This window comes from Alligator mississippiensis, chromosome 4, assembly GCF_030867095.1.
Source record: "Alligator mississippiensis isolate rAllMis1 chromosome 4, rAllMis1, whole genome shotgun sequence".
Lineage (NCBI taxonomy): Eukaryota > Metazoa > Chordata > Crocodylia > Alligatoridae > Alligator > Alligator mississippiensis.
In genome coordinates, this window is record NC_081827.1 from 227,404,212 (window position 1) to 227,421,714 (window position 17,503).

Genomic DNA, 17,503 nt, shown 5'->3' on the forward strand with positions numbered 1-17,503 from the left:
TGCAAAGTTGTGTCCTCAAGGCAAACGTCATCAAGCTAAGTGTGTGTGTTTGTGGAAGATTTGGCAGGATGAGGAGAGAGAACATAGGTGGTGGCTTTTTTCATTAGTGCTCCTTTCCCCATTCCTGGGGTGCATTGTGGAGCACTTGGCAGGTAAATGGTTAACATCTGGATTGCATTTGAGGTGTCAGGCCAGGTGACTTTGGTTTAGCCAGGCCCACAAACCCATGGTGTTTTTCTGTAGCAGCCACAGAGAGTCTGGTGAGCATGCTGCCCCTTGCATTCCTGAGCAGAATGGCTCAAGAAATCTCCACCTGGTTGCTGTCTCATTTCCTCCCCTACCACACTTGTGGCTTCATGAAGTAAGTACAAATTCTGCCTTAATTGTGACTTAAACTGAGTCTAGTCAACATAAAATTTAATATACTGGCATCTGTTTTGGTGGCTCTGATGTGAATCATTATGGCGCCTTCTATATTGTAAAGCATTTAGGCTTAATACAGTGAATCTGTAACAACACTTCTGTCAAGTAGATAATTATTTTCACTTTAGTGATCAAGAAACGGAGCCTCTTAGAATTTAAGTACCCAATTTTAACATGTAACTCTAATTTGGCTAGATCATAGACACTGAATTCTCTTATTCCAGTTATTCACCATTGACATCTGGCACCTGCTGCATCTAAATATGAGTGCTAAATTTTGTATGGCAAACGGTATCATCAAATTTATAATCCCAAGCAAAACAAGGAAAGATGGTGCTTTAACATGTGAGTAAAACAGTACATAAAGATGCCACAATTAAAAAACAGTTGTTTTGTCCATCATCTGTCACACAAGCTGCGTTCAAATGAAAATGCTTTATAGAGTTAAACAATATGTTAAAATGGACACTGCTTACATACGCTCCATAATATATTGGTGAAACCACACTGGGCTAAATCCTGCCCTGTAAGACTGTACTAGAGGTGATTACATATCATAAAACTGAATCAGAGTTGCTGTGAACTTTGTGGATGTTTTGTATCCTGGTGGCAGAATTTGGGCCTATTTCTGCAATTTCTGACAGGCAGGCATCAAATTTGAATGCTCTGGAGCCTGGTGTATTTCATAACCAATTTATATTCTGAACATCCTGACTAGTGCCCATCTCTATTATAATACACACACATGCTTATGTGCCTGAGGGCAGGAGCTGGCCCATTGTATGGTGAATAAATTAAAGCATTAAGCCACTAGGCTAATAACAGAGGGAAAAAGAAATTAAGAGGCAAAAGCCTGGGAGAAAAGGAGGTGGTGAGGCAACTAGGCTTACAAGGAGGCTTTTCCAGATGGCAAGAGCTGCAAAGGAGAGAGCACAATGGGAATAGTAATTACACCCGTGTTGAAAAAAATAACATTTAGCAGGATGGAAGAGGCTCACGTTCAGCAAGCACAGCTGTACCAGGAAGAGAGGGGTCATAATTGAGCTTCTGACCCCTGAGAGAGAGCTCTGTCTCCAGGCAGAATCTAAAGGGAGAGAGAAAGACAGAGTTGGGCGCTCACCTTTATCTGGCCATGTGCAGAGCTCTGCCTTTTGAAACACACTTGAGAGCCCCTGCAAGTTGGCTAGAAAGCGTGTAAGGAAAGAATGACTGGAGAGGAGGGTTGTATAGATGCTGTTACTATGAGCAGTTGGATTTCTTGACAGGAAATCAATTATTTTGTTTGCTGTGATTCCTCAAATAGTAGAAAAGTTCAAGTTTATTGGAGTACTAAGCTGATTAGTTAGTTCTAGACAGAGACTGACTGACTAATAATCTTAACCTTATGACAGGGTCTCTGAATGGGCTGAAGTTTTACTCACAGGCAGAAAATGAGCATAGTTAGGTGCAGGTTATTATTCAGGCTTCCACAAATATAAACCTGGGCATGGGGGCCCTGAGATAGACAGTCCATAGGAGGAGGGGGAATGCTGAGGTAAGAGAAATAGGATGCAGTCTTTCTTCTGTCAGACTGGATTATAGGAAGGCAGCATAACCTATTAAATGGGATGCACTCAAGAGGAAAGAGGGCTGACTTGGGCATCCAGAAAAAAGAATGATTTATCCATCACCTCGGCAACCTCGGGGAATGGGGTCCTAGAGAGAGTCATCCATAAATTAATGATGCGGCTTTCTTCTACAATCCAAGCATAAAACGTGAGAATGGGCAGTGGCAGCAACACTTTAGCCCTTAGGGTGAACCCCCTTGTGGACATGCTGGTTTAAGGAAGTGGAATTTGCAGCTTTCTGTGCTGACGTCAGTCAAACCGTAACACCCAGCAGGAAAGGAGGACGGTTTTGGTGGACCCCAAATCTAAAATGTCCAAAACCCCTGCATCAATAGCTTCTTCTGTAGGATAAATAGGCCAGCTATGGTTCAGAGTTATGTGCGCTGGGTTCTGGCCTCAGAAGGTGTATAGAGGTAAAAGGCTGAAGTTGATGAAACTCTTAAAATGTTTGCCAAGTGGCTGGATATATGAGATGACTGAAAGAGCGTGTGTGCTCCCCGACACCTTTGCTATAATTCATACTTTTCTATTACTTTAAGGGATATTTCTGTGAACCAGACATGATTTTATAGGAACACTGCTATAAAGTGCATTTATGTTTGTCATGTTGTCCTCTACTGGCTAAGAAAACTCCTTTAGGTTAAATGATAGCGCTCTATTTTGGAACTGAAATATCAAAGAGTTCTAGTCTTGGCTTTCCAGATAAGTATGTGTTTAACACTTGTGCCAGTGTCTGCAGAACAGGAATTAATTACAACCATCCATTCCCTAGGCGGCTACAGTATATTTTATATTTCCAAAACTGTTCCCTCTCTTCAGAGGCAACAATGATGCAAGAGAGACAGTGAAGAAAAATATGCAAATAATAGCCTCCTGTTGTGTGCTCTTCTCTTTTGTTATTAAAATACAGGAAACAGCACCTGCCCATGGTTAATTCTTCCAAATCAGTTTTGTCTCCTCTAACGGATAAGCATTTGCTATTCAGGGTGTTATTTGCATTTTTATTCCCTGACGAAGCCTGTATTTCCTGATGCAAAGATGCCAAGGTTATTGTGCAAAAAAGGAATGATTCTCAGTCAAATTTTTATTGTTTGTCATTCCTCTGGCAATATCACTCCATTGATTAACAAACTCCTCTTAGTCTCTGCCAATTTTTTTGGGGTAACAACTAATAAGCAAAGTCCATACAGTGCCTCTTAAGGCTCCACACTCTCTCAGGAAATGTAATGCAAAAAAGGCAAAGTGGAAGAGAAGATAAATTTTAATTACAAAAACCTATGCCTCATAAAAAGTAAAATAATCACATTTTCTATATCTCCTGAAGTGGAAATCCATCTAAAGACAAATCATTTTTAGTGAGCAGCTAAAAAAAAGCTATGCTTATTCATAGAGGCTTAGAAATGTTTTGATATTGATTCCTCTTTGGTAATAGACCTGGCTTTCTTTTAAAAAAAAACAATATTTTGATTAATTTAAGAATTTCAGGGTGAAAAGAAGCTTTACGATTTATGAGCTTTACCTAATACTCTGTCTCCTTAAACACTGACACTGCTTCTAGACTGGAACCCAGCCCCCCCATTAATATTTTGCTATTGTATCAGTCATAGTAGTATAATGCCTGTTCTTACTATACTCCTAACACAGCAAAGCCACTCCAGGTGTTGTCCTAATTTTTACTTTCCATTTATGATTAATTCAAAGTAGAACAAACAAGTCTTAGCAGGAGAATTATCCTGATTTGACTAGTTCTAATTTTTCCCCCCCAAAAAACTATTCTTCCTTGTATCAGAAGACTATCAATTCTTTACACTTTTGGAATGAAACTCTTGAGGCACATCTGTCTGACAGAATGAATCACCAGAGAGGCTTTATGCAGTAGCCTAAAACAAAATATCAAACCATTACTATTATTATATTTTTATTATTTATCCATTTGAACCTAGATGCTGGAAGATATAATTGCATTAAAGCAAAAGGAAAGAAAATAGATCAATTGAATCAATTATTAAAATTCAGCAAGAGTAATTTAAATTAAAAAATATCAAAAACAAAAATATCAAATGATCATAGGTTACAGGGTGTAGCCTTATTGGTCTACAGGCCAAAGGAATCAGAACTCTGGGATAGGTGATATCTCTTATTAGACCAACTGAAACATGCAAGATATTGAATTTAGCCATTTTGTAAATGAAAACTTAATAATTTTACAAGAAGGAAGCAAAACTCAACACCTTTAAACCTGAAAGCTGACACCCTGCCTTTTGTTCCAAGCTAAATTTGCATGTTCACAGAACTCAGAGCTGCCTCAGCACAGGAGAACGTTCCAGCTACCCATCCTCCTGCAAAATATGAAACATCAGAACCAGAAGGAAAAATAATTCAACACCCTGCTTGCTATCAGACAACTTCAAGGTAAATAGATTGCTCTAACTTCTGTCTGAGCCTAATTTGCACAAAATGATTTTTTTTTTCAACCAGAAGATCTTACAATAACTTTAGCTCTCCTGTGAAATATACATTTTCATTTTCACCTAGGAGAAATTTTACAATCTTTGCATTTTCCTATACCTGAAGAAGGGTGTGTGTGCCCGAAAGCTTGCATATAAATATGTTTTTTGCAAACATCTAGCTGGTCTCTCTAGCCTGATCTCTCTAGCCTAGAGAGTTTTTACCCCTTAGTTACTCAGACTTCATGAAACCCAAGAGGAATCCTACTATTGCTACTGACTTTTATATGGAAGAAGGATCAGGCAGCATAAAATCTTAAAACAGAAGATTTACTGTCTCAAATCAACATAAATTAGCACAATCTACTTAAACACACAAATTTATTAATGTTCTTTTAGAGCAAATTTCATATTCTTAGTAATTCAGAAGTACTGTTAATCACATAAAGATCAATATAACATTAAATATAATAAACAAATAGTTGAATGTTTTTTCTTGCCAAAATATAATGGAGATAGTCCAAGTTGAAGTGGATATAACAATTTAAAATATGTAATAGACAGTGCTTCAGTAAGCTCATTAAATACCCTCATAAATTGAAATGCATCACATTATTTACATTGTGCACGTTGCTATAACATGTTATACCAGCATTTATAATAATTTATTAGGGAAAAATCTATTTCCATTAATATTTAATGCATCATAAATAATGCATTAAGAACTGTTGCTTTAATTTAAAGCCTGCTTTGTTAATGTATATTAAACTGTAGTGGAGCTGATAGCAATGAATTTGATGATAACCCATGCATTTATGTCAATAAAATAAAATCCCATATGGCTGGGGCTAAACAGATCTGTGATTTATGTATCTGACATACAAAGGACATGATGGTTAATTTGGGCCTAATTCTAGTCTCTGTTCTGTTTCCACTCATAAATAATTTCACTCACTTTGCTGGGCTCACAACAAAATACTGAGCCCTAAGGGCACTGATCCTCTAATTTGGCTGAACTACACTTGATGCTGGCCCTAGTTGAATATGGAAAATACAGATTTCACACCTGTCCAGTCCTTGGGAAGCTTTAGGGCTGGGAAGTTCATCATGGCTAACTTGGCTTTTTGCCATTGGAGGATTCCCCGACACTGGGAAATTTCCAAGTTGCCTTATAAGGAACATCTTAGGGCCATGTTACATATTTAATTTAGGTCGTGTTAATTGCACTTAAAACATGAGCATCCAAGTGTTGTTCAAGAAGTAAAACTGGAGAAAGTATGATTATTGTAGCAAAGTTACAACTTTCCATGGAAGGAATATCTCCAAATTGTGTTAAATAACATGCATTCAGCTATTATTGGACCACTTGAGAGAGATACTATGAGTTCAGGACCTGTGTGATATGAGGGCTTGGGCTGACAATCAGCTGCTTAACTAGAGCCAGTTTGAGACTGCCAGTGCTGGGACGTCTGCTCACCCCATGAATCCAGCAGCAGGATTGGCACCCTCTCCCTGTGTGTGCCATCAGTGGCAGAGACTTGGTTTGCCCTGGCATGCCTGGGGCAGGCATTCCTGGGCTGGGCAGTGCTTGGCATGTGTTGGGGAGGGTGCAGGTCCTCATGGATGGACACTCAAGCTGTGGTGCCCAGTGCTGGGTTAGTGTTCAGGGGGAGGAAGGGAGGAGGAAAGGTGGTGTGCAAGGGTCGAGGAGCTGGCTTCAGTCCTGTCCAGAGTGGGCTAAGTAAGCTGTGCCACAGTCCAGAACATTTCTACCTTTTAGTATGGCATGGTAATGCTTACTACGATCTCAGATAAAGTACACACTAAGTGTCCTGTGCAACACGGCCCTTAAATATGCTGTTCCTTGACTGAAGACTCAGGCATAGATGTCCAACTGCTTAATTTTCCAACACAAACATGCAGGTGTTAGTTTAATTACTAATGTGTGCTCTGGAATTAATGGGTACAAAAATGGAAGCCTTTTCTGAAAAGCTGAGCCAAAGGACACCTTAACCTAAGATTTCTAGTTTGCAAAGAGCAGGCTGTTTCCTTTGATAACACTATATTTTAGCCCCACCAGCCAGCTCAAAGCTAAATGAACAGTTTTAATCTTTGCTTTTCTTTGTGACCTTCATGATAACTGCATGCATGTTTCCTCCTCCCTTATTAGAATGCTACATTAGGCAAATCTCTCATACCCATGGGTGGATCTAAGATTTTGAAAAGGGGGATGGGGGATGCAGATAGTGTGGTACATCATCACATCAAACACAACACACAATTTTCTCAAGGTAAAAAGAAACTAGAAGCTTTGCTAATATGCTAGGGACCTAGAGCTATATTATTCAGTTTAAGATCAAAGCAAAAACATGTATAACTTGATTGGAATGTGCATTAATTTGCTATATCACATATTATGTATAAAAAACCACAACAAGCCAGGCAAAAAATAATCAAAAGATATTGTTTCTTGAGTCCTGCTGTCATTAAAATTAGATGTAGATCTTTTTCAGATTCATAAAAAAATTACCCTTCTTGAGCATTTTGACAGTGCTTCACTGAAAGTTATTTCTACACCTAAATTGATTTCCCCTGGAGTTAATGTTTCCTACCTTTTTAGCTAGAGTTAAAAACAGTCTGCAAGGCTGTCAAATAGGAGCTACATTCCCAGGAGCAGCTAACAGCAGAATGGCAGAAGAAAGGACAGCTTGAATAGTGGAACTTTGAAACCATTAAAAAAAAAAAAAGGAGAGGGTCATTATGAATGAAGAGTTTACAATAAATCGGGTAAATTCTAATAAGTCATGAAGTCAGGCGACTCTCTCCCTGCCATCTTAATAGAAATGCTGCTGCTACTGCCAGGCAGGTGGTTTTCATTCAACTTCGGGCAGACAAGGAATTGCCGAGGGGGTAGTGGATACAGCTGTACCATTTCATCCCACTCTCCTGGATTCACCCCTACTCGTACCACAAAACTAAAACAGCTTTGACCATGTCTTTGTCTAACAATTGACATTTATCTAATTTCTCATTGATACATTACAGGACTGTCCTAAATACCTTGCTCTTGGCTTTAAACTTGATCCAGCTACTATGTAATCTGTAACTCTTAACCTTTTGGTTCTCCATGGGTTGATGAATGTCAACTCTTCCATCCAGCATAAGTAAGAGCTTTGCTTACTTTTTATTTTATAACTTCTTCATTCCTATTGCTCAAGTGGCAAATGAATAATATAAACCAAACTACATATCCCTTACTATTGACTTCTCTCCCTCCATTTCTAAGAGCTTTTTTAAACATTCAGCATTCACAAGGGCTGCTAATTAACATAGAAATACAAGCCCTTAACAGGCAAAATATATCCCTCTAGGATTGGATTAGATAAGCCAGCTCTGTTTTTAATGCTAGCAACTTGAAATGGGATGCTAAAAGTGAAGCACTTGGCTTGTTTTTCTATGACTTTGAGAAACAACTCCCAAATTTCCTAAACATGGGCCTCATTTACTTTAATTGAAGTTAATGTTAAATTTCCTCTTTGGTTTAAATGGAAGCAGGATCAGGGCTCTTTATCTGAACCATTTTGCTTTGAAGAATAAACAGCTTTTCTTTACTGTTACCAATGTGTTCTTATGCAGAGGGTTAATAGGGATAACTCACTGTCTTTGTAGTCTCATCAGATTTGTAAGTGTGTGCTCATACTTTAAATGTTATAATCCTTGTGCATATTAGTGCTAGAGTTTGCAACCCTAAAATCCATCAGGTGTTAGAACATACACAAGGGCCAATTATTTAAAGTGAGATGGTAGATAGAAGTAATGTTGTACTTTGTTTTCTGGTATTTGCTTCTGCAAGCTAACGGTATGTGAACAATTTCGTTGATGCACCTCTGATGTCCAGGTGGTGACCTGGCTAAAAATATTCTAATTTATATGTTTTGCAAGAAAGAGTTGAGGGCCTACAAGCAGTTTCTACAATGTGCTGGGTAAGCTTTTAGAAAACAAAACACCCTCATGTCAGTTCATCAGCATTTGAAATATAAACAAATGATAAGAAGAGAACTGAGTATCAGAATCCCCCTGTATAAAATATGACGCAGAGCCTCCCCTACAAATTATCCCAGTTTTGATTTTGAAAACCAAAACTCAGCTAGTAAGATTTTGCAAAACTGAAATCCAAACCAATGCCACATCTCCACTGTGTGTTCAGCATATGCATTATGTGAATAGTGCAGAAATGTATTGGGAAAGGTGAGAAAACATGTTACACTTTTCCAGATGCTTTTTGAAAGCAGCTTTCTTGTAACAGCTGTTATTTTAAACATTGCAGATCTCAGTATATGGTGGTAAATATTGACAGAAATTTGTCTGAGATTGAGTCAGCTTTAGCCTCAAATTTACAAAGCAACTTTTCATTAATTTATGTGTGTGTGTGTGTGTGTGTGTGTGTGTAGATGTATGCGTGTTACCATATAAAGCACAGTCTCATTGCAAGCTGGAAGAGCAGATGGAGTAATTTAATTCTGTTAAACTGTTGGATTGGTGACAGGTACTATGTAGCATCAGAGCAGAAACTTCCATCTGGTATGCACACTGTCTGTTACAAAGATACTCGGCATAGTAAGATGATGTCAAAACAGATGCAACAGCATAGGCATGAAATTAGGGGATTGCAGAAACATTCTTTCTTCTGCATTCATTCATGGAAATAGGATCTGATTCATTACTCAAGGAAGCCTATGAGAATATTTCCATTAATGCTATTGAGCATTGGTCAAGCTTTTAAAGTGCCAAACATTAAGTTGCAATTGATAAGAAGGGACTTTTTTTGAATGAGCTGAGATTGCATCAGTGAGCATTATGAGGACTGGTCAAGAAGACTTGGAAAGGAGGTTCCTACTTTTTTAACAGGCCAAGCACATCATAGATTCATAGATTCATAGATGTTAGGGTCGGAAGGGACCTCAATAGATCATTGAGTCCGACCCCCTGCATAGGCAGGAAAGTGCTGGGTTCAGATGACCCCAGCCAGATGCCCATCTAACCTCCTCTTGAAGACCCCCAGTGTAGAGGAGAGCACCACCTCCCTTGGGAGCCCGTTCCAGACCTTGGCCACTCGAACTGTGAAGAAGTTCCTCCTAATGTCTAGTCTAAATCTGCTCTCTGCTAGCTTATGGCCATTATTTCTTGTGACCCCCAGGGGCGCCTTGGTGAGTAGAGCCTCACCAATTCCCTTCTGTGTCCCCGTGATGAACTTATAGGCAGCCACAAGGTCGCCTCTCAACCTTCTCTTGTGGAGGCTGAAGAGGTCCAGGTGCCCCAGTCTCTCCTCGTAGGGCTTGGCCTGCAAGCCCTTAACCATACGAGTAGCCCTTCTCTGGACCCTCTCCAGGTTATCCACATCCCTCTTGAAGTGTGGTGCCCAAAATTGCACGCAATAATCCAACTGCGGTCTGACCAGCGCCCAATAGAGGGGCAGTATCACCTCCTTGGCTCTATTTGTCATGCACCTGGTGATGCACGATAAAGTGCAGTTAGCTTTTCTGATGACTTCATCACACTGATGACTCATATTCATCTTGGAGTCCACTAGGACTCCAAGATCCCTTTCTGTTTCCGTGCTACCAAGCAGGTCATTTCCTGATCTGTCCCAGTTTTCCAAAAAGACTTGGTAGGGGACTTACAGATGAGTACTGATGGCTGTATCACATTAATGGATGGGTGTGAGAAAGGCATAAGTCCTTTGAAATGTTCTTTTGGCATTAGAATTATCTAAAAAGAGCATTTTAAACTACCTGGCTGATATCCCTTCCTAGCGCAGTTTCCAGTCTCTGAGTTTTCCAGTTACTAGAGGGTATTCCTGAGTAGATAGGATCTGCATTTCAAAAAAGCAAGGAGAAAACCTTTGTTACTGGACATAATTTTGTAATGGACATAATTTTGACTTAATTTTTTCACACCTTCTTTATAAATCATACCTGGGTTTTTTTCCTCTCCAAGACATTTTACATAATGCAAGGGAACATTTCTCTATCAGTGCCATCTCTACTGCTGCTGAGAGTTTTATTAAATAAATTGAGGACACATCTAAACTAAAGTAATTTGCAAATGCAATTTTTGAATTCATGGTTTTTTGATCAGAATGGTTCCCCTCTTTTTTTCATGGTCATAACTCAACAAATGACAAAATTCAGTGGCAGATTACTTCACCTTTTCTCTGTGAATCATCTACATTTCATTTTAGCAAGATGAAGAATTTTTCATTCCCATGACTTATGCTCTCCTGTCTGTTGAGTGTTTTTTCCAAAAACATAATAAAGAGCTTTGTGGCAGAGGCAAGAATAGCTCTGCCTCTTCTTCAGATCAGTGGAATATGTAATGTTTTGTCTCTATTCAGATAAAGTGATTAAACTAAACCTACTCTTTTCATTGCATTAATGTATCTTACCATCTTTTGAATATTGTACGTCAGCCTTTATGAATCTGATTTAAGCATATCTAGAATCTGTAAATCTTTACTATATAGCTGACTAGAATTTACTAGGTCCTGCTGAAGGCATCTTTGAAAAAAGACTTTTTACTGGATACAGAGTAATTAAACAACAACAATAAAAACATAGTTTTACTAATTCATAGCACTAACATAGCATTTTTTTAAGATGGAGGGATAGGATTTGTATCTCACTTTTGAATTGATGAGGACAAGTGCCCATGGGAAACTTCCAATCTTGAAATAGAATTTTTCTCTTTAGGGATAAAATGCTAATTCTGGGTTTGAAAGCCGGGCCATAGTAATGACTATATTTATTACTACCATTCAAAACATTGCATGATGTTTCTGTTTTTGCAGACCAGTGAAGAAGTTTGGCATGTTAGTTAAGGCTGTTAAAGCAAAGATGACTCCCATTGGGATATCATGTTAACTTTCATGCATTACTCCTCTTACAGCACCATTGATTTAGTTGCTAAACTTCAATATTTGTTACTGCTGTACAGCTTTCCCAGGTGTTAGATTTGGCTCTTTTAAGAGCTAACTAGTCCTGCTTTAAGAAAAAGATGTGAAAGGTTTGGGGGAAAAAACCCTATGTAGTGTTTTCACAGTCAAATAAGATTCAGGTGTCAGTTTCTTCTTATCCTCAGAAATACTGAGAGGTCTGCAAGTAGTTGAAGGGTACTGACAGCTGCCTGCAGTTCCTGGGGAAACTGTTGTATACAGGATAATAAGGTCTAACATTAAGTACTAATGGGCAAATAAACTAGTAGATGGATCTAGGAAAAAAACTGGGACATCTGCAACATGAAGTGTGGGGTGTGATATCTTTTTAGTATTATTTGCAGTCCAGTGATCTCAGAGCATAATCTAAATGAAAGGTTTTTATGGACTTTCAGGCTCCCTATACATGTCCACATTCGCGTTCTAATTAGAACATGTCGAAGCAGACTCAATTAATTGAGTCTGCTCCATGTTCTAATTAGCATACTCCAGCTTCACCTCACCATTGCGTGTATTAAGCCCCCATGCGTTTTAAAATGGCTTTGGGGGTCCTTCATCTAAACCTCATCAAATGAACTTTAGATAAAGTGTCCCATGACCATTTTAAAATGCGCAGGGGCTTAATACATGTCACAATGAGCTGTTTTAGAGCAGCAGTCTGGGAACTGCTCTAATTAAAATGCACCCCACCCCCCACCTCCAAACATGTGTATAAGCAATCTCAGTGACAAGCAAGTTAAAGGGTGCAACTTCTAACTAAAGGTTCTTAGCCACCCTTTAACGAAAATCATTCTTGCACTATTGAATCATGTATAAGGACATTAAATTACTGTCTAGAATGATTATGCAGGAAACACATTATTTAGGACCTGTTGAAAATTTTCCATCAAACCTTTTTCCAATGAAAAGCTGGGGTTTTGACCAAACATGTTTTTATTGGAAGTATTTGCCTTCCTTACGTGTTTTGATTTTTTTTTATCAAAAGACTGATTTTTTTTCCTTGTAGCTCTCTCAGACTACACATCATTATTATGAAAATCTGAAACATGGACATATTTCCAGTGACTTGAGAAATGTCAGAATTTTTACTATATTCAAGAAAGGTGATTTATTGGACTGGAACAATTATCATGGCATTGCGTTCCTATCCATAGCTGGGATGGATAGTCCCATTCTCCCCACTGAGGAAATTCTACCCAAGTGCCAGTGTGGTTTCAGACCACTCAGAGGTACAATAGATATAATCTTTGTTACTAGACAATTGCAGAAGAAGTGCTGTGAGCAACACCAAAATCTTTACAGGCCTTCATTAACCTGATTAAAGCCTTTGATTCATAGATTATAGAGTTGGAAGGGGACCCAGTGGATCATCGTGTCCAACCCCCTGCCCCTGGCAGGAAAGAGGACTGAGGTCAGATGACCCCAGCCAGGTGACTATCAAGCCTCCTCTTGAAGACCTCCAAGTTAGGTGATAGTACCACCTCTCTTGGAAGCCAATTCCAGACTCTGGCCACCCTTATTATAAAAAATGTCTTCCTAATGTCTAACTTAAATCTACTCTGCACTAGTTTGCACCCATTATTCCTAGTTACTCCCTGGGGCAGTCTGGTAAACAACGCATCCCCAATTCCCTGCTGTCCTCCCCTGATAAATTTATAGGCAGCTATAAGGTCACCCCTCAGCCATCTTTTGTATAGGCTGAATAGATCCAGATCTCTCAACCTCTCCTCATAGGGTCTTTCTTGGTCTTTCCACTAATCATGTGAGTAGCCCTCCTCTGAACCCTCTCCAGATCCTCTGTGTCTCTCTTGAAGTGCAGTGCCCAAAACTGGACACAGGACTCCAACTGTGGCCTGACTAATGCTGGGCTCTAAACAATGGCTCAGAAATGGATCTCTTCACCATTAGAAATGGAGTCAAGCTAGGATGTGTGATGGCATCAGGATTTTTTCTTTCTATATCACAGCTATTCAACATCTCATTGTTGATAGACTTCCATCTGAAGTCAGCATCCAGTATGGCATGGAGAGAGGTGTTGGTTGTCTTACATTTAGAATGTAACCGGTTGATGTTAAAGATACCAACACCCCTATTACTGATCTTCAATACATTGATGATTGAATCATGTGTACCCACTCAATTAAAGATCTCCAAGTCACCCTTGATTGCTTCTGTGAAGTGCGTGAAGTGCTTAGACTCACTGCCAACTTCACAAAAAACAATTCATCCTTTACAAACTCACTCCAAACTAACCAACTGATCCTCTGCATATTATAATTTAAACATAGATGGCAATATTCAACACCAGATGAAATCAGTCAGTGCTGCCTTTGAACATCTCCAAATCCATGACTTTAGTGATCATGACATCAGTACCAAAACCAAACTACTTGTCCACGAGGCTGTTGTCATCCCTACCCTGTTGTATGGATGTGAAACTTGCATGACATACTGGAGACACCTGAACGCCTTGGAATGTTACCATTGGCAACTTAACTCTGGAAAATTCTTTGTATCATTTGGAAGGACAGAAGAACAAATGTCTGTGTTCTGGCTCAAGCAAATGCTACCAGCATGAAGCTGTATTTATATTGCACCAACTCAGTTGAATAGGGCATGCTTCCTGACAACTGGCTCCCAAAACAGGTCCTATACCCCCAACCCACCAACAGCTACTGGTCTAGAGGTGAGCAAAAGAAGAAATTCAGGGACACCTTGAAGGCTAATCTGAAGAAATGCAATAGCAACATTAATACCTGGGAGTGTCAAGTGCTGGGTTGTGCCCAAAGGTGTTGTAATATATGACAAGGCATTGATGATTTTAAGCAAACTCAATTCACTATATAGGCATGTAGATGGGAGAGACAAAGGGAAAGAGCTGTCCATATTACCAGGATCTATTCCTTCCTCTCAGAACTATTTGCCATGTCTTCAGATGAATATTCAGATGTTGGACTGGCCACTTCAGTCACTTAACAGACTGGCTAATGACTTCCCTGTTTACTGAAAGATTGTCATCTGCGTATTGAGAGATTGCTGACAATGATTACAGTGATGGTTTGCCTTCCTCAAAAATTTTTTTTTTTATTGAAAGTTTAGCTTTTTTTGGCCAGAAGAGAGTTCAGGTATTTTATTTGGTTGCTGAAAACAGAAAAAATGTCCAGTTCTCATTTTTTCAACAAAATTAAAATTTTGTATGAAAAAGAATAATTTCCACATTTCAACTTCTATTTATCCAGGTGTATAATATTATTACTTATGTAAATGAAGGTAAGCAAAGTGAGCATCTCTTTGCAAAGTACAGATGCCATTACAGAGGTCATCCATTTGGATGGAACCTTTTTCTTCTTTTATCCAGAAGAAAAAAGACATACATGTATATCTATTAATCTAACCTGAAATTCAAAATTAGATCAACTAGATTCATATTTTTAAGTTAAATTGTGTTTTTAACTGCACTGAAGTTAATTATGACCTTCAGTTGTGGGTCAGGCCATTGTGATTTACACATATCTTGGTATTTGTTTCATGTGTATGTCCAGTACAAAATTCTCTGTCATCAATTGTGTAATGGGTAAAGAATTTCAACTTTTGGCATGTGGGATCCAATGGCCTTTGATTGATGACTCTAAATAACAGAAGCAAATAGCTGTCTGTAGAAAGTTATCAGTATAATTCCTTGTAGAGGGGCTGATCCAACTCTCACTGAAATCAATGGAGCTTTGTCATTTCATAGTTTCAGGCCGGAAGAGACCAACAGATTTCCTAGTATGAACGACTTCTTTTCACTAGCCATTGAATTTAATGTAGAAAAAACAGTATTAATTCCAAAAAATTAGTTTAGATGAAAGCACCTAAACTATGCATTGCTGGCACAGAACAAGAGAGAGCAAAATGCTACCCGTTCATGGGGCCTCTGCAATGGCAGGGAATTGTTCAGGTGTGATATGTCCATACGATCCCAGCAGTGAACTGTAATCTATACAGAGAGAGACTAAAATCTCCCCTCTTCCCTGCTCACTAACATCCTAGACAATCTGGCTTGAAGGAAGATTCCTGCCGGTTCTCAAATCTGTCGATCAGCATGTGGGAATGATTCCAGTCAGACCCTTAAGAAAGATGTGCCACCCCTCTGTACCACCTCAGAAAACTGGCCCACCCCATTCAGTTTACCATCTCCAGCTGTGGGCAATTTCTTTTGTTTCAGAAGAAGGACGTTTTCCCCTTCCTTCTCAAATATGCATCTAGCCAACTGTACTTCGCAGAAAAGGCTTCAGTCATCTGACTGAAGTCTTTATGCTTGAGGTTTGATTATAATCATTGTCTTCAGAGTTGCAAGTGTTTGAAGCATGTAATTACAGTACAGACAATCCTATTTTCCTCAGAGCCCATAAAGGAAGGGCAGAAGAGCCATCCAAAAACATCCAACTTAACCCCTTTCAATTGATTTCAGTGGAAGTTGGAATAACCATGTGATTGCTAATTGCAAGCTGGGTTGACCAAGAGCCAATCCATTCTTAGAGCCTAAACTGACCTGTTTTATACTAATTTCATACCTAGAGGTGTGGCTTTAACTGATGGTGTCCTGGGTGGCATGAGTGAAGGGAGCAAACTCTTACCTTCTAATGTGGGGGCTGCGGCAGCAGCAGCATGGGGGCCATGTTGGCACCCCCTCTGAATCAGTGCCCGGGGCTGGTGGCCCAGTGTCCCCTCCAGGGGAAGGGGACACTGGTGCTATCCTGGTCTAATGAAAGTCCAGGATAGCTCCACTATCTAGTCTTACACTTCTGGGCTATCCTGGTCTTATGAAAGTCTTTTTGTGTGGATTTTAACAAAACTGGGATTTGGGCTATTGGCTGTTAGCAATGTTTGTACCTGTTAGCCATTGCCTTTAAATGTCATGACTGTATGTTTTGAAGAGATGTTGAGATGCCAGAGATTTTACTGAAGGTTTTACCTGATCAAATGGATGGGCCACCAGCAGGAAAGAAACTAATGTCTTCTTCATGGTAAAACAAATAACAAAAATGTATGCTGATAGAAAACATGCCTCCTCCCCCCACATCCCCAAGGATAAAACCCTTATTTCATCAGAGGGAGTTAAGCACTGTGAGTTGAGCTAATCAAAAATGCTTTTTTTCCACAAGGAAGTTTGAGAATGCTGCAGCCCAGAACTATTCTCTGTACAGGTACCTCCATAAATAATTAGATGTATAATATTTCCACAGCTGTGCGCTGCCAGATGGTTCTGCTTTTTTAAGCTTAAAGTAACTTCCTTCCTTTGCAGTAAGAAAAACGAACTCTGTCAAGTTCTATAAACTCCTCCGTTAAGGAGTAGACACGTTCTGAGAGACCTGGGCTTGAACTTAGAAATTCAAAGAATTTTGAGAGAAGGGTTTTGACAAGGCGAGTCACTAGCCGTAGTCAGGTAATGCTATTTAAAGTCACCAAAGTACCTGACTTCTCAACTGGCTTGTTTATGCATAATGAGGAAACCAGGATAAGAACAGTGTAAATAGGGGCCTGAATGCTCTTTGGGTATTTTAGATGCTTTCAAATACAAACAACAACACCAATAATTGTTATATTAATTGGGATAAAATTGACATTTGCCATCAGAATTAAAACTAATACATTGTTAATATGCCTGGACTCTGGATATTTGAAATAATCTGAAATCATTTGCAACAATATATAAAAATGTATCTAGCTAAGCATAACTGGATGGCATCATATGAAGCAACCGATTTATAAACAGAGTTTTTAGGGAATGTTAAAGGTATACTCTCAAAGGTGGGAGGGAGGGTATTTATGAAAAGCAGATTTTTTATTGTTTTGATTTACTGCCTGGCAGTTTTATTTTGTTACTTTTCATGATTCCTATAGGCTGGTGCAGCTGGACTTACTTTTAAATGGGGCAGAGTGGTCATTAGTATATTCTTGCACACTTCTCTGGTGTTGGGACTCCTAACGATGAGAGGCTCCTCTGAAAACTCCATATTTAACAGCTTGAACACTTGGTGCTTTTAATTTGG

General features: G+C 39.2%; 1 long non-coding RNA gene across 1 annotated transcript in view; it reads left to right on the forward strand.

The window, feature by feature from the left end:
* Positions 1–247: 247 nt before the first annotated feature.
* Positions 248–17,503, forward strand: part of LOC109281366 (uncharacterized) — a 79,389-nt gene continuing 62,133 nt past the window's right edge. The window contains exon 1 of the long non-coding RNA XR_009461385.1: positions 248–361. This is a non-coding gene — a long non-coding RNA (uncharacterized LOC109281366). The remainder of the gene's footprint in view (positions 362–17,503) is intronic.